The 25643-nt window shown below is 41.6% G+C and overlaps 1 pseudogene; it reads right to left on the bottom strand.

The window, feature by feature from the left end:
* Window positions 1–25643, bottom strand: part of LOC105529832 — a 111225-nt pseudogene that overhangs the window by 66421 nt on the left and 19161 nt on the right.

The raw sequence follows: 25643 nt of genomic DNA on the forward strand, positions 1-25643 counted from the left end.
CTCAATGGTGGGAATTGAACAATGAGATCACTTGGACACAGGAAGGGGAACATCACACACCGGGTCCTATTGTGGGGAGGGGGGAGGGAGGAGGGATAGCATTAGGAGATATTCCTAATGTAAATGACGAGTTCACAGGTGCAGCACACCAACATGGCACATGTATACATATGTAACAAACCTGCATGTTGTACACATGTACCCTAGAACTTAAAGTATATATAAAAAAAAAAAAGAACTACCAAAAAAAAAAAAAGACAACATAGTCATAAAAGAATCAAAGTGTTAGTCTGTGCTCTCAACTTCTTTTTAAATATTAAGAGATTTTCCATACCAGGTACTGCCTCAGAAAATTCCAGTAAAGGGAGCTTAGAAAGGCTGGAGACAGGGACTAATGGGCACAGGGATGGAGGTGGCAGGAAAGAGAAATGCGGCCCTGGTAGTGCCTATGAACAAAGCTGGGAGACTCTTAATAACTGAGGCATTGAGGTGTGGTTCTAAAAGTGAAGATACTGCAGTTTGATGCTTTCTTCACCCTGATCTATCACCACCTGATTAAATGTCTTTCTAAAAGTTCCATTTAAGGACTTGCAACATGGGGGAACAAAGTATTGCCTGCCTGAAATAAGAGATATTATGAGTTCCACTGAGAAAAAAAGGTGGACAGACAGCAGAGAAGGTGTGCAAAATCCTCCTAAAAATACCTCCTAAACTGGTCCGGTTTAGAATGAGACTGAGACTGAAATGAGGTTAGGAAGTATAAGCATGTGTAGCTCGCAAGAATGCCCAGTTTTCAGGAGCTGGAATGTGATGGGATGAATCTAACACTAAACACAATCGTACCTTTTGGTCTCTTGGGTCATCACTAGAAACATCAACCATCCTGATAAAAGTAAACTGTGAAAATGCAAACTAGGAAATAAAACATTGTTACTGTACAGCTATTAGGAAATACTAAAATATGAGGTATTCATATATTATTACAAGCTTGCTTTTGATTTTACAAAAAGGCACATAAACATTCTGGAAAAGAAAACACTAGTCACTTAATCATGCACATTCTAAGTGTTATATGTCAGACTAATTTACAGGGTCTCTCAGTGCTTGCCCTGCATGGAGATTGCCTGTGACTGTTCTACAAGACGGCAATAACCGGCTTACCTGAAAAGCGGAGAGGCAGCATTTTTTGGAAAGCAACTGAGATTGGCAAGTAAATACTTGCCACAGTACTACACTTCTCCAAGAAAGGAAGTGTGTTAAGTGTGCTTGAGATGACTCAGAAAGCCCCCAAGAAGGTGCTGCATGTTTGCCAGTGGGAATATCTATGACTATCTTAGAATCTGAACACAGGACTCTTTCTTTTAATAATAGAGAAAAATGCTTAGAAGTTAGAAGTTAATTCTGTAACTTCTCAGAATTAATACTTACTTATTCCAGAATTAAAAATAGTTACCATGTTTTTGCTTACAATATGCAGATACTGTACTAAGAACATCACATGCACAGTCTCATTTATCTTCCCAATTCATTCATTACTTATCCATTCATTCAGAAAATATTTAGTGACTACCTAAAATGAGGCAAACATCATTCTAGGCTCTGAAGACACATGATTTGCTTATAACAAAGAGAGATTCAGATATTAACTTAATAGTCACCTACATATGTCGTTACAAACCATACTAAGGCTCGGGCATGGTGGCTTACACCTGCAATCCCAGCTACTTGGGAGGCTGAGGCAGGTGAATCGCTTGAACCTGGGAGGTGGAGGTTGCAGTGAGCTGAGATTGCGCCACTGCATTCCAGCCTCCAGCTTGGGCGAAAGAGTGAGACTCCATCTAAAAAACAAAACAAAACAAACAAACAAACAAACAAAAAACCCAGGAAAGAAAACCTATGAAGAAAACACTAACTGCAGGACTGTGGTGCCTGGTCTAGGGAGTGATCTTGGAAGTCTTTCTTGAGGAGGTGATGTTACAGCTGAAATGTGCAAGACAGATCAGAGTAAACCAGGTAAAGAGGGAGGAAAAGAGCATCTCAGACAGAAGGAACAGCCTGTGCAAATGCCATGGGCAGAAGGCAGCACAGTGGGTTTGAGGAACTGAATGAAGGCCAGTGTAGCTTTCCCCAGTGCACCTGGATCACAATTAAAACTCGCATCATAGGACAGAGCATGAATCTTTTATTTCTCAGCCTTGAAAAGAAGTTCTGGATTTATTCACTCTGAAAATCAATAGAAAGGTTTTCAGCAAGGTCTAGGAACAGGAGGGTTGTTACTGGGGCCATGATTGCAGCTTCATTTCCAAAAGGTCACTTCTCTGGCTGCAGTGTAGAAGGTAGGCTGGGAAGAGCCAGAATGGGTCCAGGGAGATTGGTGGGAGGCCGGGTGGAAGTTGATGGCCTCTTGGACCATCTATGGGCAGTAGAGATGGAGCCATATATGAGTGTGAGAGAAAGTTGGGAGGCAAAATCAACGGGATTTGCTGATGGATTAAATATTGGGACTGAGGAAAGGGAGGTACCAAGGATAACTCCCAGGCTGCTGACTTTCAGAGTTGCTGGACGGTGGTAGCACTTACTAATGTAGTGAACACCAGAAGAGAGCCAGGTTTGCATGGGAAGAGACGATTCTAGACATGCTGAGCTTTCAATGCCTTTGAGGTTGTCAAGTAGTTTCCATAAATGTCTGCTTAATGAGTGGATACACTAGCCCAGCCAATGCTGAAGGGGTGTGAAACTCAGCAGCAATGCTTTTTAAACTTTTCTGGGTCATGGGTTCTCTTGTGAATATGTTGACAGCTGTTAGCCCTCAGTCTCACGTAAACACAGTTTCTTATATAACTTCAGAGTGATTCACAAAACACCTAGGGATACTTAGACTCCAGGTAAAGAACCTCTTCTGCCTTTTATTATTACAATTATATCCTTTTTGTCTGAAACTTGGTAGCTCTCTCTACGAAGAACAAATGGTGAAAATTAGGATGCTTGTCCTGAAATTAGTCTTTCTTGTGTTTCTGTGCTCTAACACAACACAAATCTCAAAAGTTAAGGGACAAGTTCAGCCTTCCCTTGCTCTTTTAGCAAAGAGCCCAGTAACTGAAGACTCACCAAAAGTGAGACATTTCCCCACTTTAGTACAGCCACCTCTATGCTGCCATGTTTAAGAAGAAGAGAATGTGCTAGAATAGGGGTGAGGAAACCTGCCCAAGGGGTCTGTGTGACCATGGGCAGGCCATTTGTCCTTCCTGTACTTCATGAGATAAAGGTATTCCCAGCCTCACTGTCAACTTGGAAAGGTCCCCTGGCCGTCTGATTTATGGAAGTAACCTGAATTGTTTCCCTCCGGAGGGCTCAGGTGCTTTATCTTGGCTCTTGGATTTGGAGGAAGTATCTGGGTCCTGTCTATGTCTCTCTCAGTCATGGGCTGAACAATCTTTTGAAACTAACAGAGGAAGCCCTGTCTTGCCCACACCTTGCTGGATTTCCCAGCCGTTGTAGATAGGCTGATTCCATGTAGAGTGGGTTTTTAAATAGTCCAAGCACGTGAAAGCGTGTGATAATATATTTAAGGGGTCAGGCCTGCCTGTTGCAGTGGGTCATTCTGCAGCACCCACCTGGCCCTGTCCCCGTCCTGACCTGCCAGGTGCTCTCCCCGGCTCGCCTCCGGCAGGAGTGCTCCCAAGCTGACCTCCATTGAACTCCCAACTGCATGCTCATTCCTTTTCAATTCTCGTGACCACATCCACATCCCATCTAGAGGGGAGGCCAAATAGTTTGAAGCTGCCTCTTGCCTTTCTAGTAAGCACCCTCATGCACTTGCACATGGGTGTTAGAGATCTGGGGTCTCACTCTACCCTACCATGTCAGTAGCAATAATAATAACAATAATAGTAATAATGCATAGTTACTAAGTGCTTACTATGTACCAGGCACAAGCTACATTTTTTTTGCATTATCCTCATAACATTCCTATGATGTAGGTGCTATTATTTTCCCAATTTTGTAGATGAGAAACCCAATGCTTAAAAAAGTCAGGTAACTTGTTCAACGCCACACAACAAATAAGTGGCAGAGAGAGAATCTGAAGAAGCAGCCTAGCCCTATGTTTAACTACTCAGCTACTGTTCATTTCTCCCAGACCGAGAAAACAAAAACCTTCCTTGGTATGCAAGTAAAAAGAGAAATAATACAGGGAATTTTGTGCTTTCAAAACTGTTAGAGGGACTAAAAGAGCAAATGTCAGGGGTGCTGCCAATAGCAGGTTGTTTGGGTCATATGGCAACAAGCTAAGATCCAGAGTTCAGGAAGCTGCTGTTGCCAATGACAGGTCAGAAAGCTATGGAAGTCACTGCTGAAGTCAATGTTGTCCCCCAACCCCAAAGCCAGTGATTGTCAGTGGGACACAGAGTGTAGGAATCACTAAACTCGCATCCACTGAAACCCATATGTCAGCCACCATTGATGCTGGGGGATGAGAGGCTTCCACTTCCTTCTGCCTCCCAAATATCATCTCGTTGGCCAAATCTAAACCGTAGCCAGAGCCCTGCTAGGAAAGGAGTCTGAGAAATGTAGTTCCCAGGCTTGCGGCCCCTGTGATAGGGGCGGAAGCGTGGAATGGGGTGGAAATAGTTACCAGATGGTAAGTATAGTGAACAGAAAACATCCAGTACCTAGAGATGATGTGGCAGCCAGCCTCCAAGGTGGCTTTCAAAGACATGTGCCTCCTGAAATTCACACACTTGTAGTAGGCGAAACCCACAGTTTACCAGGGTTAGTCCCTGTGACCAACAAAATGTGGCAGAAGTGATGATATGTCACTTCTGAGGTTAGATTTTAAAAAAAAAAACAAAAAACAAAAAAAAAAACTGTGGCTTCTGTCTTGGGAGTGCTCTTTCTCTCTCTCTCGCTCTCTGAGCTCTGGCTCTGAGAAAAGCACACTGCCATTTTGTAGAGAGAATCAGTTAGTTGCTAAGGAAAGGAGAGACAAGAGGATGCACAAAGGGGAACACAGAAGGAGTATGGCACAGAGTCCTGGAGCCAGGAAAGCATTCCAGTGAGGACCAGAAAACCCTAGGGCTTGCATCCCTGAGTGGCTGTGCACTCTGAGGGACCTCTGGTCGCGTGATCTACTAGAAACTGGTTGTTTTTATCTTATTTCAGTGTCCATGAGGCCTGCACAAGTCATTAAGTCCCCAGTTCTCCCTAGAATCCTAGATGCAAGTTTCCCATTACTTGAGGTAGCATGAACGAGCCTCTGCTCCTGACGTCGGGACAGCCTAACCAGCGCATACTGTTGTGACTGCTTTTCCTTATTAGATATTCAGGAGAGCGTTTCAGCCCTCAGTGATTTGGTCAACAGAAAATTCATGCTTGGGACACTGTGGTTGAGACATGCTTTCTTTGTTGCTGGCATGGAGTGAGAGACCCTTGTTGGGAGAACGGGCCTGGCTTCTTCAGGGCTCAGCTTCCAAGGAGGTGGCTTTCTCTGCAGGAGAAAGATTTACCTTCAATAACTGAGAAGCAAGGGGCCAGGATGGATGTCCTCTGCAACCAGAAGACCATATCCAGTCACTAACTGCATTATGGCACTCAGCTTCTTTCTTTACTGAATGAAGCTCAAACTGATGCAAAAATTACCTTGATCAAAATCCTTACAACTACACATTAGCTGTCACTGCTCCACCCCTGACACCACTCCCCAGTTTTGCCCTGGTAATCCTCATTCTTTAGTGGATCTGGCCTTTTCTTTACTTTTTTATTGAACATTTTTGCAGCATCTGAATAGAAATTGTCCTTGCTCTTCTTTAATCCAAGTGCTTTGGCTCTTGACCTCTGCTCTCATCCTCCCTTCCTGTCTCCAGGAAAGTGCCATACACATCTATCCTAACAAGAACCATTCTGCTTTTGTGCCCTGAGTGCTACCTGCAGGAAGATAAATGCTACGAGTACCCTCGGCAAGTCTAGGGTAAAGAAGAGGTAAAAACAAAACGGAGGAAGCAGGACAAAGGCACAGAGAAGACAGAAGGAGGAGCCAGAGAAAAAAGGAGAGAAAAAGGTGAGTTTTCCAGCCTGAGCCACGTTGCCCAAGAGTAACCCCCAAGCACTCCTCATGGCCACAGTGGTGTGGCATTTAACTCAGGTGGGACATTTTTCTCAAAGGTATCCCCTTGCAAATGTTGGAAAGGCTGTGTCATTACAAGCTCTGCTCTTCTCTTGTCAGAGCAGAGACAGCTGCAACAACCATTTCAGTCTTGTAGTGCCATCTTCCTGACATAAGGCAGGATCAGAAAGGTTGAAGGACTCCGATTCCCAAGTGAGGCTTCCGGGTGCATATCTAACCCTGCACCTCCCAGAGGCCTGGCTTTAGGAACATTAGGAACATGCTGACAAATGTGGAAGGACGGAGGAAACGGTCTGTGTGGGGGTTTGGGGTGAGAAGCTCCTTTAATAGTGCCTGAGTTTGTTGTCTGTTTCGGTGCTGCAGCTGCCTGTGTCAGCTTGGAGAGGGGGTAATCACCCACTTGAAAACTGCCTATTTTCATAATTATACTGTGTTTTCAGTCTATTAATTTTATTTTCCACATGTTCAACTTATTCATCAGGTTATACATTTGCAGATCTGGAAATACATATAATTTTAAACACGTCCTTACAAGTAAGCGAATGCATTTTCCTCCTTCCACTGCAGAGAATAACCAACCAGTTTTGGGAGATCCGGGGAAGTGGGCAGTATACGGGCGCCCACTGCAGTGGAAGTTACTGCAGGACAGAGCTTCTTCTCCATCTTGCAATGAAGGGCAGAGTGAGTGGCTGACACTCTCCAGGGTAATGGCCCTGCCTGGGCACCAGGGGCAGGGCTGGCAGCTGGGGAGGAGGAGCCATAAGCTCATGCCTTGTCATTGCAGTGCAGGGTAAGGAGGCCTGAAACAGCAGGCCAGCTAATGCTTTTAGCCATGGGCCTGTCACTGGGGGTGGAGATTGGAAGAGAGACCCAGTGGGTACCACCGAGAAAGAGGCACATACGTAGGTTGGTGGCAAGGAGAGAAACTCCCAAGGGTGAGAGGCCAGAAGAGACTTCCGTCTTGGAGAAATGGCTATTTATATTTAGGAGAGCCAAGGTGTTATGGAGGGGAAGGGCAGTGGCACAGAGAGAGGGGCTTTGGTTACGACTCTCATGGGGTCATAACCATGGAAGAATTAGGTGGCTTATCCAAGGACAGTGGAAGCTGGCCCAGGAAGGGCCCTCACTCTTACACCAAGAGCTCAGCGAAGCCAGGGTCAGGGATTTGGTCAGTCATGTCCTGACTTTGTGCCAATTACATGCCCTTTTCTTTGTAATTAAGCTTTTATATTATTATTACTTATAACCCATAAGTGTGCATCACAGAAAATTAGAAACCCAGTGCTTTTTCTCTTACTTACATCCTTCTGGGACCTAGACATTGGCCTCCCTACGCCCATTCTGTCTGGTTCTGTCTCGGCCCTGTATCAATGACTATACCCCTTTACCAGTTTTCACATAAAAATCCAATCATTTTTGGCATTTTAAAACTTTGTTAGGATTAACTGAAGGTTGAATGAGGGGAGGTTGCAAGAGGGATCTCACTGCACCGCATACATCATTTCACTCTAAAGGCCTCCCTCTTGCCCCCCATCCTCCACTCCACCCCACCCCAATGCATACACTACTTCCTGAAATCCCAGAGCCACCTTGGGAGGCCCAGACTTCGCACCAAAGCAAGCTTGTCCCAGTATCTTCTCAAAAAATGTAGGTGTCTCCACAGAGGGACCCACAAACCATTTGTGAAAGAGCAGAGATTTCTCCATTACATTACATTTCCAATCATCTAGGGATAAGAGTTACAGCTGACGAGTTTGGTTTTCTCTGCCTATTCCACACTTCTGAAGTTTCCAGGAATACAGGGAGAAGAAGAAATGTGTCTGCAAAGATAATATCCCCTGAGATAATTACCTGAGAAATTCACATATCGACATGAATTAGAGGCCGGACACAGTGGCACATGCCTGTAATCCCAGCACTTTGGGAGGCCATGGTGTGCACATTGCTTGAAGCCAGGAGTTCAAGACCAGCCTAGCCAACATGGCAAAACCCTGCCTCTACTAAAAATACAAAAATTAGCCAAGCATGGTGGCGTGCACCTGTAATCCCGGCTACTCGGGAGGCTGAGGCAAGAGAATTGCTTGAACCCAGGAGACAGAAGTTGCAGTGAGTCAAGATTGCACCACTGCACTCCAGCCTGGGTGACAGAGTGAGTGAGACTGTCTCAAACAGACAACAGCAACAACAAAAGCACATGAGTTAGAGACATGGGAGAGGCAGTACTGAAGGTTGTGAATTATGATGACCTTGAGTCAAACACCCACAATGCCACTTACTAGCTGCATGATGTTGACAAGTTACTTAACTTTCTTGTGTCTCCGTTTCCTCATCTGTAAATTGGGGCTATTATTAGTATTCCTCTTACATAGGTGTATAAGAATTGAGTTAATAAATGTGAAGCGCTTAGAACATTGCCTGCCACATAGTGAATGCTTAAAGGTAAGCTATTACAATTATTTTTGTCCATATTAGTATCCACAATTCCCTCCAGGATACATCACTTACATCTGTTAGGTATGTGGGGGAGTCTGAGAGTGACCTTCTTTTGTCAGCTGCCACACAGAGCACGATTGGTGGGTCTTACTCCCGCCAATAGCAGATGGGGCAGATGAGCACCTCTGACCTCCCACTCACTTGGGTGGCTTTGGGAAGAGGGTACACTGAGGTCCTGCAAAAAGATACTAGGTAAAGCAAGTAAAAGATAAAAATCAGCATGTTACAAAGTTGCCAAACACTTCATGTGACCTTTTTGGCCATAGATACTTTCTGAAAGTATCATTTCAGAAAGTAGCCTGTTCTTTCAACAATTATCTGAAAAAACTACAACTTCTACCTGATGGTTCATGGAGTTTCCCAGGGTTAAGCAGAACAAGAAAGTTAATTTTCCTCCTTGCATTTGCCAGTGCTGAATAGAGTTCAGAGGAGTCACATGTTTTATGTGAATGAGCACGTTATCAATTATGAACCCATGCAAATGTTACCACCAGTGTGTAACGGAATTTCTCCCACCCTCTTCTCTAAGGGAGAGGAAGCGTGGGCCCATCTCTCACCACTCTTGCCTGCATGCCTCCTCTGTGCTTGAGTGACCCCTGCCTGGAGTTCTCTGTCCCTCTCCCACCCACCTATCCCTGATGATGCCCGTCAGTTGGCCTAGTTTAAAATGGCCCCTGTTCTAGGAAGCCTTTCCCAGCAATTCCCGGAGGAGGTATTGAGCCACCACTGTACTGGGCATGTAGTTTTATTTCAACACTCAACTGTCTCGTCACCTAAACCACAAGTTCCTTCCTTTCATGCACAGCTCTAACCAGTAAATGGCTAAATCCTGTGGGACTGGCCCTGGACTAGCAGTCCATGGGCCAATTTCTGACCTTCTACCAATGCTTATTTCACTTTAGATATGTTGTCTATAAAATGATGGTGACTGAGCGTCCTTCGGGCTTTAAGAAGATTCCATGAGCCATGGTGGGGGCAGGTCTGTTTGGCAGAACGCACAGAATCCATTCAAACCGCCTCTCCAGGAAGACAGGGTGTGTTGTTGAGACACAGAGACTTCTCATGGAGCCCAAGAAGAGTGTAGGCAGGTTTCAGGAGGGGCAGGAATCGGAAACCAGAAAACCCTCAGACACCAGGCAGCTTCTCTCATGTACATGCTCTCTGTAACATGCCTACGACCACATGCACTCATAACACACAGTCATCTCTGTACCTCAATTTCCTCATCTGTAAAATGGGGATAATATTAGGAACCTATCATCTCATGGGATTGTTGTATTAAATGAACTAATGTATGCGAACTTCTTACAATAGTGCCTGGAAAGTAAGGAAGTACAAAAAGAAGAAGGAAGGAGAGAAGGAGGAGTAGGAAGAAAAGTTATGTTAAAGGGATACAGAAACCAAACTGAAAGAGCTCTCAACGGCCGAAGCTGTAACATTTTGAGCAACAAAATAAACAACATAGTATTAGATTATAACCCAAAACATAATGTATTTATGAGTCCATATCGATGTAAATAAATGATTGAAGAAACAAATAAATGGGAAAGAAAAAACAAATCTTTCTTATAAATTCCAAATATGTGTAGCTCCATCACCAGCCATGAGGTGGAGCTTAATTCCCCTCTCCTTGCATGTGGGCTGGACTTATAAGATGACTCACTTCCAAAGAATAAAGCCTAGAAAGAGATAAATAATAACTTCACAGGGAAGAAACCTGGAAGAACCCACCTCATCCAAATTATCGAGGTTATTACCACCTGTGAAAGTCGTGTCGATGTCATGGACCCCCAAAATGATGTGAAGAGGTGGGGACTTCACCTCTGTGGTGTTCTTCCCAGAAACCATTAACCCCAATGTATCCATCCAGAAAACATCAGAAAAATGCAAATTGGGATCATTCTAGAAAATACAGGCATACCTCGGGGATATTGTGGATTCAGTTCCAAACCCCACTATAAAGTGAATATCACAATAGAACAAGTGATCTTTTTTGTTCCTCAGTGCATATAAAAGTCACGTTTATATTATACTCGACTATAATCTATTAAGTGTGCAATAGCATTTTGCTTTAAAAAAAAAAACCATGTGGGAACCTTAATTTTAAAATATTGTATTGCTAAAAAATACTAACGATCATCTGAGCCTTCATCAAGTTGTCATCTTTTTGCTGGTGGAGGGTCTTGCCTCCCTATTGATGGCTGCTGACTGATCAGGGTGATGGTCACTGAAAGTTAGAATGACTGTGGCAAGTTGTTAAAATAAGACAACTATGAAGTTTGCCATATTGATTAATTCTTCCTTTCACGAAAGTTTTCTCTGTAGGATGCAGTGCTGTTGGATAGCATTTTACCCACAGTAGAACTTCTTTGAAAATTGGAGTCAATCTTCTCAAAACCTGCTGCTACTTTATCAATTAAGTTTATGTAATATTCAAAATCCTTTGTTGCTTTCAACATCTGCTGTTTCACTTTGTGCTTTTATGTTACGGAGACAGCTTCTTTCCCTAAACCTCATGACCAACCTCTGCTAGGTTCCAACTTTTCTTCTGCAGCTTCCTCACCTCCTTCAGCCTTCACAGACTTGAAGAGAGTTAGAGCCTTGAGCTGCATTAGGCTTTGGCTTGAGAGAATGTTGTGACTGGTTTGGTCTTCTATCCAGAGCACTCAAACCTTCTCGCGATCATCAACAAAGCTGTCTCACTTTCTTATCACGTTTGTGTTTGTTGCAGTAGCACTTTTAATTTCCTTCAAGAACTTTTCCTTTGCATTCACAACTTGGCTAACTGTTTGGCACAAGAGGCCTAGCTTTTGGCCCATCTTGGGTTCTGACATGCCTTCTTCACTAAACGTAATCATTTCTAGCTTTTAATTTAAAGTGAGAGACAGGCAACTCTTTCATTTGAACACTTAAGTGCCATTGTAGGGTTAGTAATTGGCCTAATTTCAATATTGTTGTGTCTCAGGGAACAGGGAGGCTGGAGGAGAGGGAGAGAGATGGAGAAACAGCTGGTTTATGGAGCCATCAGAACACACATGAGAATTACCCAAATGTAACACAGAGATACAAAATGAGCACATTAGCTTAGTGTAAAAACTGGTGAGATCCAAATAAAGTCTGAAATTTAATTAATAGCAAAGTACCAATGTTAATTTCTTAGTTTTGACAAATGTACTATAGTTATCTGAGATGTTAACATTAGGAGAAACTGGATGAAACATATACAGGAATTCTCAATATTATCTTTATAGTTTGCTGTAAATCTAAATTACTCAAAAATAAATTTTGTTTTAAAAAATAATACTAAAAAATTTTTTAGAGTTACCTGACACATAATAACTGCTCAGTGAATGTTAGCTGTTATTATTACTCTCCCTCATCTCCCATTCTCTTGATAAGTGTGTTTCTTCTCACTCACCATTCTGCAGCTTGGCTTTCTGTTTTTCAGGCACATGACAGAGAATGGGCATGCCACAGCTCTGTACCTACACAACTCAGTTCATGAAACCAGCAGAGATTGACTAGCATCGCTGAATCTGAATTCCAAATTCCCAAGAGAGAAAATCTGATTGGTCCAGCTTGGGTCAGGCCTCCTCCTATGGTCTAATTGCCTCTGGCTGAGGGCAGGGGTCCTGGAGTCATACATACCTTGCCACAGGGACTTATTATTTTGGAATAAGAAGAAGAGGGTCTCAGAACAGGGGTTCATGAATGGGGCAGACATTGGAAAGATATTACCCAAATGTATTTGGTAATACATTTGGGTAATATCTCAGCAATGCTACAAGAAGTGTGGTCCACGCGCCACAGCATCAGCATCACCTGGGGGTTGGTAAGAAATGCAACTTCTTGGCCTCACCCTAGAACTTTTGAGTCAGAGCCTAGAAGGAGAGTGAAGAGGGGAGCATGAATCTATGTTTAAGACAAATTCTCTGAGTGATTCTCATGCATGCTAAAATTTGAGAAGCATAATAGTACAGGATTATCCAGTCCATGACAAAGAAAAAAATCATCTTAATAACATCTTCTAAATATGCTAGAGGAGAATTAGACTATGATATATTAATACAAATTAAAAAAGAATAATGGTTTAACAATAAAAAGACAAAGTATCCAATTTTCTACAAAATGGGCAAAGTACTTGAATAGATACTTCTCCAAAGAATATATACTAATGGCCAACAAGCACATGAAAAGATGCTCGACATCATTAGTTATATGAAATATCACTTACCACCCACCCACTAGGATGGCTAGAATCAAAAAGTCAGATAAGCTAGACACAGTGGCTCATGCCTGTAATCCCAACACTTTGGGAGGCCAAGTGGGGAGGGTTGCTTGAGCCCAGGAGTTTGAGACCAGCCTGGGCAACATAGTGAAAACCTGTCTCTACAAAAGAAATAATAATAATAAAAAACAGCCAGGCATAGTGTCATGTGCCTGTAGTCCCAGCTACTCGAGAGGTGGAGGTGAGAGGATCACTCGAGCCCAGGAGGTAAAGGCTGCACTGTATTCCAGCCTGGGACAGAGCAAGACTCTGTCTTTAAAAAAAAAAAAAAAAGTCAGATAATAACAAGCATTGACGAGGATGTTTAGAAATTAAGATCCTTATACATTACTGATGAGAATGTCAAGGGTTCTGCCACTGTGGAAAATATCTTGTCAGTTCCTAAACAATTAAACATTGGTTTATCATATGACCCAGCAATTCTCACTTCTAGGTAAATATCCAAAGAAGTGAAAACCGGTACTCAAATGAAGTTATGAACAGACAGCTTCATAGCAGCCATATTCACAATAGCCAAAGGGTGGAAACAGCCCAAATAGTCATCCACTAATGAATGGGTAAACAAAGTGCAGTATATCCATATAACAGAATATTACTTGGCCATAAGAAGGAATGAAGTTGATACATGCTACAATGTTGATGAGCCTTGTAACATGATGCTAAGTGAAAAAAGCCAGACATAAAAGGTCACATATAGCATGATTCCACTTATAGGAAATATCCAGAACACAGAAATCTGTATAGATTGGTGGTTTTCAGGGACTAGGGAGACGGGAGGATGGGGAGAAACTGCTAAACAGATAAGGGGTTTTACTTTGGATTGATGAAAATATTTTGAAACTAGAGAGAAGTGGTGGTTGTACAACATTGTGAATGTACTAACTCCACTGAATGGTTCATTTTAAAATGGTTAACTTCATATTGTATGGACTTCACTTCAAAAAGTTATTTTTTAAAATTTCTAATGTTTTTTTCCTGGTTCCCCTTCCATTGGCAGGCAGAAAAAGATCTAGACAGATTGTCAATTTTAACCACAGCCAGAACTGGACTTAGCTCAAGCATCATTCAATTTAAGACAACATAAGGGTTGTCTCTGGCCCCCTCAAACTCTTTCCACCAGCCTGTTTCTAATTCCTAAAAAGTCAGTAGTAGACAGTTATTTCTACTGGTTAGAGATGAAGGATGAAACAGATGCTGTCATGAAAGTATGATGCTAAGATCCTACACAGTTCTTTGGGGAAAAATGATTTTTAAATGTCACCTAGCACCCTCTATATTTAGTTACCATGATGATGAAGACACCAATTCTTACTGCAGTTGAAGTCCATTTCCCCTTAGTCAGGCCTCTGTTGAGATGGAGAACTATGGCAGTTATCCCAGTGGGGCATAAATACAAGACAGCTATCAAATCACTTCCAATCTTTCTCTTCTCTAGGCTAAAGACCTTTAAATGTTTTTTCTCTTTTTTAAAAAGGAATAATGTTCTAGCCTTTTAATCACTTATGTTGCATTTCTCCAGTATTCACTCCTGTTTCTCCTCACTTGTCGAATTGTGGGGCTATGAACTACAGAAAGTACTCGTGCTGGGGGCAGACTACGTCAAGTAAAGTGGACAGTGCATTCCCCAGCTCTCGTGTATTACGTTCCTCTTGGCACAACCCACTATGGCTTGGACTTGAAATAACTATGTTTTCTTAGCTTTCAACCCAAGCATCTGTTCCAGATGGCCCTGGAGCACAGGAGTCGTGCTGCTCATGGTTAGGGGCTTGCCCTAAAAAAGTCAATCACTAGTGTCCTTCATAACACAGAGGGCTGATTGTTGTGATTTAACAACAAACCAAATGTTTGTCATCACACCCCTGAGGAAAAATGATGAGTCACAGTGCATTTAAGAGAAAGTTCCACTTTGCCTCCCAAAAGGGCTCAAACTAAGTCCTTTGGTTTTATATTAGGTTGAAACATTTGCAGTGGATTTTTGTAGGTAAGAAATAATCAAATAGCAGCAATTTAATATTGTTCAATCTAGTCCAAAAAATGAACAATAATTCACAGGCAGTCACATAGACTGTATACAGCATTTCTTCAGAAGCACAGCCTGAGCTGACCAGGAAGAACAGGCAGGTGCCGTATTGGTTTCATTACAGAGCTTGAGAAAGCCCCCTGCCTTTTGGAAAACCTTCCCTGTCTGTCTGCATAGGGTTGAAATTCAACTTGCCCTTTTGGGGATCACTGACCTCTTTAAGGATCTGCTAAAAACTATGGACCCTTGACATAGTAATTACTCTGAAAATGTAATTACCACTGAAATTAATAGTATATTATTTAGCCAGCATATAGATCATACACACAATACTCAATCTTAGACCTTTAGCTCAAATAAAAAAGACAAAATATATTTTAAAAAAATAATCCACAAGACCATCACTATTACAAACTAGAAGCCAGCAATGCTCTGACAGCAGATCTTTGTGTGAGATAAGCCAAATATACAACTGCCCAGAATGCAGTGTGGTAACTCGCATTTATTGGCATTCAGTGGCTTAAGGAGTTCCTGAATCCAAATTGGTCTTCCTAAGTACTAAGAAATGCCTCTTACATGAAAGTAGGGAGCTTAAGTGATATATTCTGTAAGGCTGAATTGTCTCAACTCAAATAGACATATATCGGGGTATAACTGAATTTGTCAAAATTTAGGAAACAGCCACGTGTGGTGATTAATGCCTGTAATCCCAACACTACGGGAGGCTGAAGCAGAAGGATCTCTTGAGCCTAAAAGTTTGAGACTAGCCTAGGCAACATAGCAAGATCCTGTCTCCACAAAAAAATAAATAAAAATTAGCTGGGTGTGGTGGCACATGCCTGTGGTCTCAGCTACATGGGAAGCTGAGGCAGGAGGACTGTTTGAGCCCAGGAATTTGCAGCTGCAGTGGGCCATGATTGTGCCACTACACTCCAGCCTGCATGACAGAGTGACACTCTGTCTCTAAAAAAATTGTTTTAATAAAAATAAAGAAATAAATATATTTAAAAAACTAGGAAACAGAAGAGTTCCCTATGATCCTATGGTGCTAAGCTTGGAAACAAGACCTCTTACTATTCACTGTCCATCAGACCAGCCTTCAGCACACAGGAGGTCTAGAAACTTTAATATGAAACTGACTCAATACTCCTATACACAAGCTTTTTAAAAAAAAAAAAAAAAAACGTAGAAATTGACCCTTCTGGTCTTAAAGCTTGAAACTTACATTTGTTGTATCTGAATTTTTTTCCTCAGGAAAGGACCCCAGGCTTCTCAAAAAGTATTGAAGAACCAAAACTCACCAGATCATGGCACCCAAACAATAAAATGCCAGGTCCCTCCTGCATCAAGATTGCTTCCTTGCCCCTCCCTATTTCCTATTCTCTTACACATAGTTACATTTCTTCCCTGCTATATAAACCCCTAACTTTAACTGGTCAGGAAATGGATTTGAGAATGATCGCCCAGCTCCTCAGCTGTAGCACCCAGTTAAAGCCTTCATCCTTGGCAACACTCGTTGTCTCAGTGATTGGCTTTCTGTGCAGCAAGCAACAGGACCTAGACCAAACTCCTTGTGTTTCAGTAACAAGTAGACACTGACTGGTATTCAGGGACAGGTCTGCTTTGGAGGCATAAGGCAGGGAAAGGCCCAACCTCTTCTTCATGTCAACCCCACCCTGCAGAAGTAACCACCTTTAACAACACAATTTAAATTGTGTATTTTAACTTGTCTGAATCTTATATACCATAAAACAGGAAATAAGGCATAAAGTTGACTTTTTATGCAACAATTTCTCCTTTTAGACCCACTCTAAATTTTGTTTCTCTCTTTCTCAGCATTTGTTTCATGTTTTATATTAGAGTTTACTGTCTATCTTCTCCAGATATAATTTCCTGTGGACTACAACCACGTCTTACAATCTTCACTGCTTAGCATCATCTCTGGCATAAACTGAACACTAAAAACTTTTTTTGAGTGAATAAATATCAATGCATGAAAGATATGGACCCTCATAATAGTAATTAATATCAAAAGTTCACTAAAATAAGCATTAGAAAAATATGAAGTATTTCCTACAGCCCTGTCATGCTGGGATGTCCTTGAGAGATTTCATTTCAGGAAACAAAGGCAACAATATTTTAAATGGCATTAATGTTTTAGCAATTTCCTTTCGTCACCAAGAGGTGTCATCTGGCAGGCAAGGGAACATCCCACTCTCTCCTTGCCTAATTAAAATGTGTGGCTCTCTTGAGAAGAAAGTAACATTTGGCAAGAGATTGCTAGATTTAAACACCAAATAGAAATGGTATGTGAATAAGTCAGCAGCATCTACCCTTCACTTGTGTATTAATTGATATCTACAGTGCACTCAAAAACTTACAGCTGCTAAAGGTCTTTTAGGTTAAACACAAAAACACTGTGACTCTCACCATTTTTTTCATTGAACAGTTATCTGATTTCAGCCACAGCAGCACATTAAAATCCCACTTCTAGAAAAACCTCTTCCTGTCATCTTTTTCTCTGCAGGGCACTCGATGTACCACTTTAAAGAACCCCACTGTTAGAATGAAAGCCTCCAGATTTCACTGTCCATTGAAGCTAGCTTAAACAGACATGGTAAGTTGAAAATACATTTGTTCAAACTTGTATTTAAAATAAGTGCATTTTACCAATAAACATACGAAAAAATATTCAACCTCATGGTAACTAGTGAAATAGAAGTTAAATCTAAAATGAGATCATATATAAGCCTGTTAAGATGGCAGGAAAAAACAGATACTACATGTAGTGTTTTCAAGAGTTTGGGGAGTTTAAACTGAGATAGTCTTTGTGGCAGACCATTTATTAATACTGATAAAAAGCCTTTTGAAAAACACATGCCTTCTGACCCAGCAGTTACACTTACAGGAATTTATTATGAGAAAGCAATTAAGAATGTGGGTAAGAGATTAAACAGTAAGAATGTTCATTGCAGCACTATAGCCAAAAGATGGAATCTACCTAACTATCCAGTAATAGAGGATTTATTGAGTACATTATGGCACAATGAAACACCGTGTAGCCATTTGAGAAATGTTATAGACATATCTTTCTTGACTTGGAAAGATGTGTATGTTACATCTTGAATGAGGAAACCAGTTTACAGGAAATTAAGCATGATGAGAGATGTGCAAGAAATGTATACTACAAAATAGAGGCAGTGATAATATAGCTCTAAGATAGAATTATTTTTTAATCTTATTTTGGCTTATTTGATTTTATGATTTTTCTGAAATAAATGTGAATTCCTTGTATAATGAAAGGTATTGAAAAACAAAATGCATTACAATGCAGCTCACATGCCAATAAGTCAAAGAATCTGATAGCCACTGAAATCTGATAAAGACTGAGTACATCCCACAAATTCCCTTACATTAGGGATGATGATATTATCTGAGACGGTTGCAGAATCCGTGTGAGTGAGTTCTACCCTGTTATCAAGGCAAAACCCTAGGAATAATCAGTGGCTTTGCGCAGTATTGGAGGGTGAGCCTTTCCACCCTCCCTGAAGCACTGTATTCCTTAAGGGTTTTAGTTAAGTTCTTGAAAGCCACTCTCTAAAAGCACAATAATGCTTATAGCTTTTCACTTGAAAAATTAACGAAATTGCATAAGAAAATAATTATACCTTATTCCGTGAGCATGGAGATGAAATACAAAGACTCAGATCATTGGCTGTGTACCGTGGCTCACGCCTGAATCCCAGCACTTTGGGAGGCCGAGGCGAGTGGATCACCTGATGTCAGGAGTTCAAGACCAGGCTGGCTAACATGGGAAAACCCTGTCTCTACTAAAAATACAAAAAAAAGTAGCCAGGCGTGGTTATGCATGCGTGTAATCCCAGCTACTTAGGAGGCTGATGCAGGAGAATCACTTGAACCCAGGAGGCAAAGGTTGCAATGAGCGGAGGTCGCACCCCTGCACTCCAGCCTGGATGACAGAGCAAGACTCCATCTCAAAAAAAAAAAAAGAGAGAGAGAGAGACTCAGGTCATTGACAAACTACAACACAATCTTGAGGAAATAGTTTGGCAAATACCTATACATAAAGAGGAACTGGGTAGCACTAACAGGAAGCCCGTATGCTTTCAAGTCAGGGAGACCTGGGTTTGAATCCCACCTAGGCCTCTCACTGGCTATGTGACCTTGGACAAGCTACTTAATTTCTCTCAGCCTCAGTTCTCTCATCTGCAAAATAGGAATCTAATAGTACTGCTTTCTTGGTGATATTGAGAAGTTATAATAAAATGTATAGACACCTCGTAACATAGTGCCTGGCAGACACGTAGCAAATAGGGGTTTTTATGGGGGGTTATTATGACAGATATTTCTGTTGCTAGATGCTGGTAAGAGAACAGAAAGGAAGAAACCAGTCAGGCAGGCAGTTAGGGTGGGTCCTTGGTTGAATTCTTTCAAACAAAAGAACAGCCTCAAAAATCAAGCTGCAGACACAGACAAGGGTACTTGCACAGGGGGGCTTGCCTAGACATGCCCACAGCCACACAGATAAGAAAGGCTACACAGGTGACTTGCCCAGACATGGTCACAATGGAAAATTCCATCCCCTGACACATGCACAGTAAGGTAAAAAGTAATATGGAATAACTTAAGCTAAGAGCCTAAATGTGCTTTAAGAAGACCAGAAATTTGCACCTTATGCAGTTGAGATGCCCAGTCCTCATTGGTTTCTTATAAAAGCCTTTGCATTCAACTGCAAAAGCAGCAACCCTCTTTCAGGCCCCCTCTCCACAGTGGAGAACTTTCTTCTATTGCTTATTAAATTTGCACCCTTAGTGTTCATGCTCCTTAATTTTATTGGTTGTGAAACAAAGAACTTGGGGTGATAACTCAGGCAACAAGAGACTGCTACATTGTGGTGCATTGGCAAGGCTGTAACCCTGGGCCTATTGAGTGTAAGCTCTGTGACTTTCATCTGGGACAATTCAGGGCTTAGCACAGCAGACTCTTGGTGTTTGTTAAGTGAATTCTGCATCCCTTAAATTATTCTTACTCTTTGACTCACTAATCTAACTCTTTGGAATTTATTCTAGGGAAATCATTCAAAAGAATAAAAGAATTGAAGGCATCCATTTTTCAAAGCAGTATTACTGATAATGGAGAAAAATCAGAAATAATTCACACATCCAAAAAAGGGAGAATGGTTAAATAAAACATGATATAGCAATGGTATGAAACATTATACCGTAGCTAAATATGATGATTCTGAAATCTATGTAGCAACCTGATAAATTAATAGAATGTAATAGATAAAAGCAGAGGGCTGAATTATAGATGCACTATGAGTTACTACTCTGTAAAACATGCAGCATATGGGCAGGAAACTCAGAAGATGAAAACAGTTGGCATGTTAGAGGGTGGAACAGTGGGCGGATTTTTTTCATTTATTGTTTTCATTATACTGTTTTACAATAAATACAATTCATCAGAGAGATAGGCAAAGTTATCATGTGGAAAAACAAAGACATTGGGCTTTATTGTTCTTGAATTTCTCAGTAACAGCAGAGTTCTATAGAAATGGGTGATGGGAACTACATGTTGGGATGCAGGAAGGGAGCCAGGAAAGGCTTGGATCCACAGGAATTTATCGTAAAGCTGCCTCAGGGCGCCAGGGCAACATCAAATGGAGATGGAGGTAGATGAAGGAAGAGAAAGCACCAACATTACAGAGAAAGCAAAACATTCAGAATGAGGCCCTAAAGACCAATTCCTTCTTTGTGACAGTCTTGCCTATCCTTTCTCTCCTTGTCTTCTGTACCAACAGGAGGGGAGGGACATGAGCTTAGTCCAACACCCTGCTCCCTCATACCCAAAAAACATTTTCTTTTAATGGAAATGCCTTAGAAACAACTCATTATATAAATGCTGGGGGCTGGGGGCCACAACAGCACTTTCATTGTCCTCGGAGACAATCTTATCAGGAGAGTCAGCCTGGGCTACTCATCTTCCTCCAGGGCTCAGCAAAGTCAGAGTCAAGACTGTATCACAGACAGAGGAAGGACCAGAACTGAGAATCAAACAACCTGCAATCAGGCCCGGCTCTGCTCTGTTTGGCACTTTGCCCCGGGACAGTTCCTGCCCTCAGTTTTCCCATCCAGAAAATAACATGGTTGGATGAGAATTTTGAGGGTCTCAAGGAGCCTGCCAGAGGCAATATTCTGAGGGTTTAAATGTTTTCTGAATCTGTAAAATGCCATTTCTTACATATCTATTTCAGGGCCCAGAGGTGGCATGCTATGAAGTCACAACCATGCTAACAGGGACTATAAATCTGAATGTCTTTTGTTCAAGCCGGCTATCTTCCTCTTGCGTGTGTGTGTGTGTGTGTGTGTGTGTGTGCGCGCGTGCGCACGCCTTGCATTTCTATAACCATTGAAAGTTTATAAAGCATATCCATCCAAACACACATCACCCATTGTCATTCCAAGGATTGTAAACACCCATTACTAATCTACTTTACAGTTGGAAAAACAGAAGATAAAGCCACTTAAATGGCAGAGTCAAGGCTCCAACCTAGGTTTTCAACTCCAAATAGAACCTTCTATTTATTGTAAATTGAGGGTGTCAGGAATTAGAGCAACAGGTGAATGTTTATGGAGAGCCAGATATACTAAGGACAAGGATTTCGGAGAAAGACAAGTATATACAAAAAGGAGGAAAGAAACTAAGCCAAGGAGAGAGTCCAGAGAGGAAATCAGGGATGCTAGGGTAGCCCAGCAACAAAAAGACCTCGACTAACCTCAAGTCTTGTTTCCCAAGGGTTCGGGACATCTGATAAGCCAGTGACAGAGTCCTTATTGAGTGGGTGATAATTTTGCAGAGGCCTCCTGTTGATGGAAAAATTGAGCATACGTTTTAAAAGCCTCAGTCTTTTCCTTTTCACATTTAATTTAACAACCGTATAACATGTTCTGTTCTGAATCAGACGCCTCATTGTCCCTTTGTTCAAAGCAGGAAATTAAAGTCTAGGAAAGAAGACAAGCTCTGATCTGCTGATGTGTTTTCTGTGTGGCCATAGAAAGGTCATTAAAATGCACTTCCAGCTCCTGCAGGAACATTTACATTTGAGGTACAGTTAATTTACTTCTCTGCCCACTGGTTTTCATTTATTTCCATCTATTAATGAGCTATACTCTTGTGGTCTGCACTAGTACCTCACTCACTATCACCAGAAACTTTTGGTAAACTTACTCTAAGACTGACAGAGCAAGATGTCTAAGGTAGCATGCTAAGGGGAAGCACTAAAGCACAGAACGGTCTGTATAACAGAATCCCTTTTAAAGTAGGTATGTCAGCTGTATCCCAGTTCTCTGGCCTTTTGGGGCCACCTGTTCCTTTGGCATCTAACTAGAACAATTCAAGCCTTCATCCTCAGGATGGTAGCCTCCAAATCCCAGTGACCTCCCTGGTATTTCTGAAGATTATCAATGAGTCCAGGCTTATACCAGTCTCCACCCTGTAAAGACATCCTTTTATTTTATCATTCAAAGCAGCATAGTGCTACTTAGGCACAACTTCACTGTGGACTGGGCTCTGCACCTTCTCTCTGCATTTTCAAAAAAACCCACAAAAGGGTTTAATCTTCCCAAGAAAATAGCAGTCTCTTTCTATTAGATCAGTGCAAAAGTAATCGTGGTTTGGTTTTTGCCATTACTTTTAATGGCAAAAACAGTAATTACTTTTTCACCAACCTGATAGAACCACGGGCTCACACTGCTGATGGCTTTTGAAAGATCGAGTTTTTCCATCTCCGCTAAAACTGTATATAGAGCTAGAAAATGAAGATTACATTTGCATAAAGGACAGTTTAGAAGGTTCCAAGTCCATCTTTTAAAGTTGGTCTTTTAAATCTGGTGAGAGAGATTGAGGGAGAAGAGGGGAGACATGGACACTAATATTTTATTTTGTACTTCTATATTGTTTGAATCATAATAGAATGCAAATATTAAATTTTAAGTACATTATTTACTATTTCCTTCTCCTTTCTTTTATGGTAATTGGGCCTAGATATTGCACTATTTGGGGGGAAAAAAAGGTACTAGCGAGAGAAGTGGGGAGCGGGGGAAGCAGGGGGAGACACTGCTTAGAGATAATGAAGAAGAAAAGGTGCAAAGAGAATTTGGGGCCAGATTTCATGAGATTTTGGAGGAGGGAAAGACCTCAAAATGTGATGAAGAGGCAATGAAGCCTTATGTGGTGCTATGTAACATCCTCCCCTGGACCCAACATCAGGGTTTTCTCTTTTTCAAGAGTAGACATGTTCCCTTTAAAAGTGCTTGAGCACCTGGGTCTGTCTGGTGGGAGTGGCAGGGATTTCACAAGGAGACACTGGCAGATCTACTGCAACCCTCCAGAGCTCAACATGCGAGGCAACACTGCAGAGTGAAACTGTGCTATGCTATCTTCCCATCAGTTCATGAGATGGACTTATTTCTTTCATAGCCTCTAAGACAAAAACAAACGAGGGGAATGTGGTTGGAAATGCAGTTGAGTCAGCCAACCCCCAAGATCTGCCATATCAGCTCTTTGAACATTTGAAAACAGGAGTTTTCCTCAGATTGAAACAAACTCCCTTTCCCTTTACAGGAGACGTTATTTCCAAAATTGTAAGTTTTATAACTATAAGACAATTTTTTCTCTCATCTTGCAGAAACCCTTTCCCCTCCAACAGCCTCCACGCCTATGAATCTTGGGGGAGCTGCTTAGTCTGTGCGCCCCATGTCTGTTGGATTAAGACAAGGCCAGTTTCTTATGTTTACACAGCCTTTTGTAATTTGCAAGGCATAAGGTGTTCCACACAAAGACATGTAGCACAGGGGAACGTGGCAGGTGAATCTCGGGTGTGAGGGTATCCAAGCCTTTCTGAGATTAAAGTAAGAACATCTCATAGAGCCAGTCTGAGAATTAAGTAACAGGACATGGCTGAAATGCCTGAGTCAATGCCTCACACCCACAATTATTCATCATGAATCTCATAGTCACCCTTATCAAGTTTATTCCACTTTCCAAGGCAGGGATCAAACCAAGTGGTCTGACCCTAAATCCAAAACTCTATCCACTACACAACTCTGGTTTCCCGAATTTATTACTCAGCAAGCCAAGAATCCATCCCACCGCATAAAAGGCATTTAGGTAAAAGGTCATGCCAAAAATTACTCATATGTTTGGTCCCTGAAATTCCCAGAGATAATAAATATCCCTAACATGTAATGAGGCTGTCAACATTTTAGTAGGCAACTTTCACCAATTTAATGTGAAATCTATTAAGAAGACTTAAATTGCTTTATCCAAGCCTCAAAAGACATCTGTAATTAACATCCTCCCATGTGAGATACTGAAAAATAGTCAAGATAAAGTAGCCTATACATAGTAATCAGCCATTGTTACATCTCAACTTTGAGTAAGGCAGAAAAGTTGTATTTAACGATGTGAAAAGTACTTTTTAGTGCCTCGGCTTAAAGACTCAGGCTGTCAAAACAACCATTAATTTTCCCCTCCACCCTCTACTGCTGTTTGAAGTGGACGCTATACAGATGTTTTACAAAAATGCTTCTCCTTCTACTCTTTGTTGTCAGCAGTTTACATGATTCAGGCAGCAACTTCGAAAGAAACAAGACGGGAATTGTCCAGAGCCAAAGAGGATGTTCCCGGGCCTTTCGTGGGTCTGCCTCTGAAGCAGTGTGCCCTTTACAGAGAGTACATGCCACAGGACACCCAAACCACTCTTGAGCCTATACCTGCTGTCTCCAAAGCTGAAAGCCTGCTACAGTTTATTATTATTATTATTAAGGCAGCCCTTTAGGTCCAGAGCTAGAAATGTGAGTGTATTTTTCTCTAAGCTATTACTGTACCTCTGCCTTCCTGTAAGAACTGCCCTATTTAAAACTCTAGATCCAGGCAACCTCAACCAGAGATGTGCACAAGGCAGTAAATGGTAGCCACAGTTAATGTCCTTTCAGTTTAGCCAGACACCATTGGCATTAAAAGTAATTGTGAAACTACATGTGCCAACCAGGTTTCCCCACCAGCACACAGAAATCTTGATGGCAGAAAGGGAGGAAGAGAGGGAGGCAGTTGAGCATTTGCTGACTATTTGTTGACTCTTTATTGAAGCCTTTTGCATGTTCCATTTGACACTTACAGAATGTATGTGGCACACCCAGGTCTTCCAGCCCCAGGCCCATGCTTTTTTAAACTCATAGGTTATTAAATAAGTTATTATGGTTTAAATTAAATGATTAATCAAAAGACATCTGCAGCCAGGAGATGTTAGCTGACCTACAAAGCCAATGACTAATTTAACTCAATTAATTAAATTAATTTAAGCATTGGCTTTGTAGGTTAATAAATATTTATTCTCCCAAGACCTAATATCTTTAAATAAAAGAGGAAACCTAAGACCCCAACACAAATATTATTGCATCTTACTGAAGGAACCAGCACTAACCCAAGCCAATATGGGTCCTGTTGTGCACTAATTTGTAACCTTTCTTTAAACTAAGCTGAAGACCCACGCCCCCTCCTGATTAAGGGAAAATGGAAGAGACCGCTAGTTGCCACCCAATATCCTTCACAATAACAAAACACTGATTTTTTGTTGGGCATACTGCCATCCACCTAAGATTACATTTGTTGTTGTTGTTGTTGTTGTTGTTGTTGTTGTT

The sequence above is a fragment of the Mandrillus leucophaeus genome, unplaced genomic scaffold, assembly GCF_000951045.1.
Source record: "Mandrillus leucophaeus isolate KB7577 unplaced genomic scaffold, Mleu.le_1.0 Scaffold785, whole genome shotgun sequence".
Lineage (NCBI taxonomy): Eukaryota > Metazoa > Chordata > Mammalia > Primates > Cercopithecidae > Mandrillus > Mandrillus leucophaeus.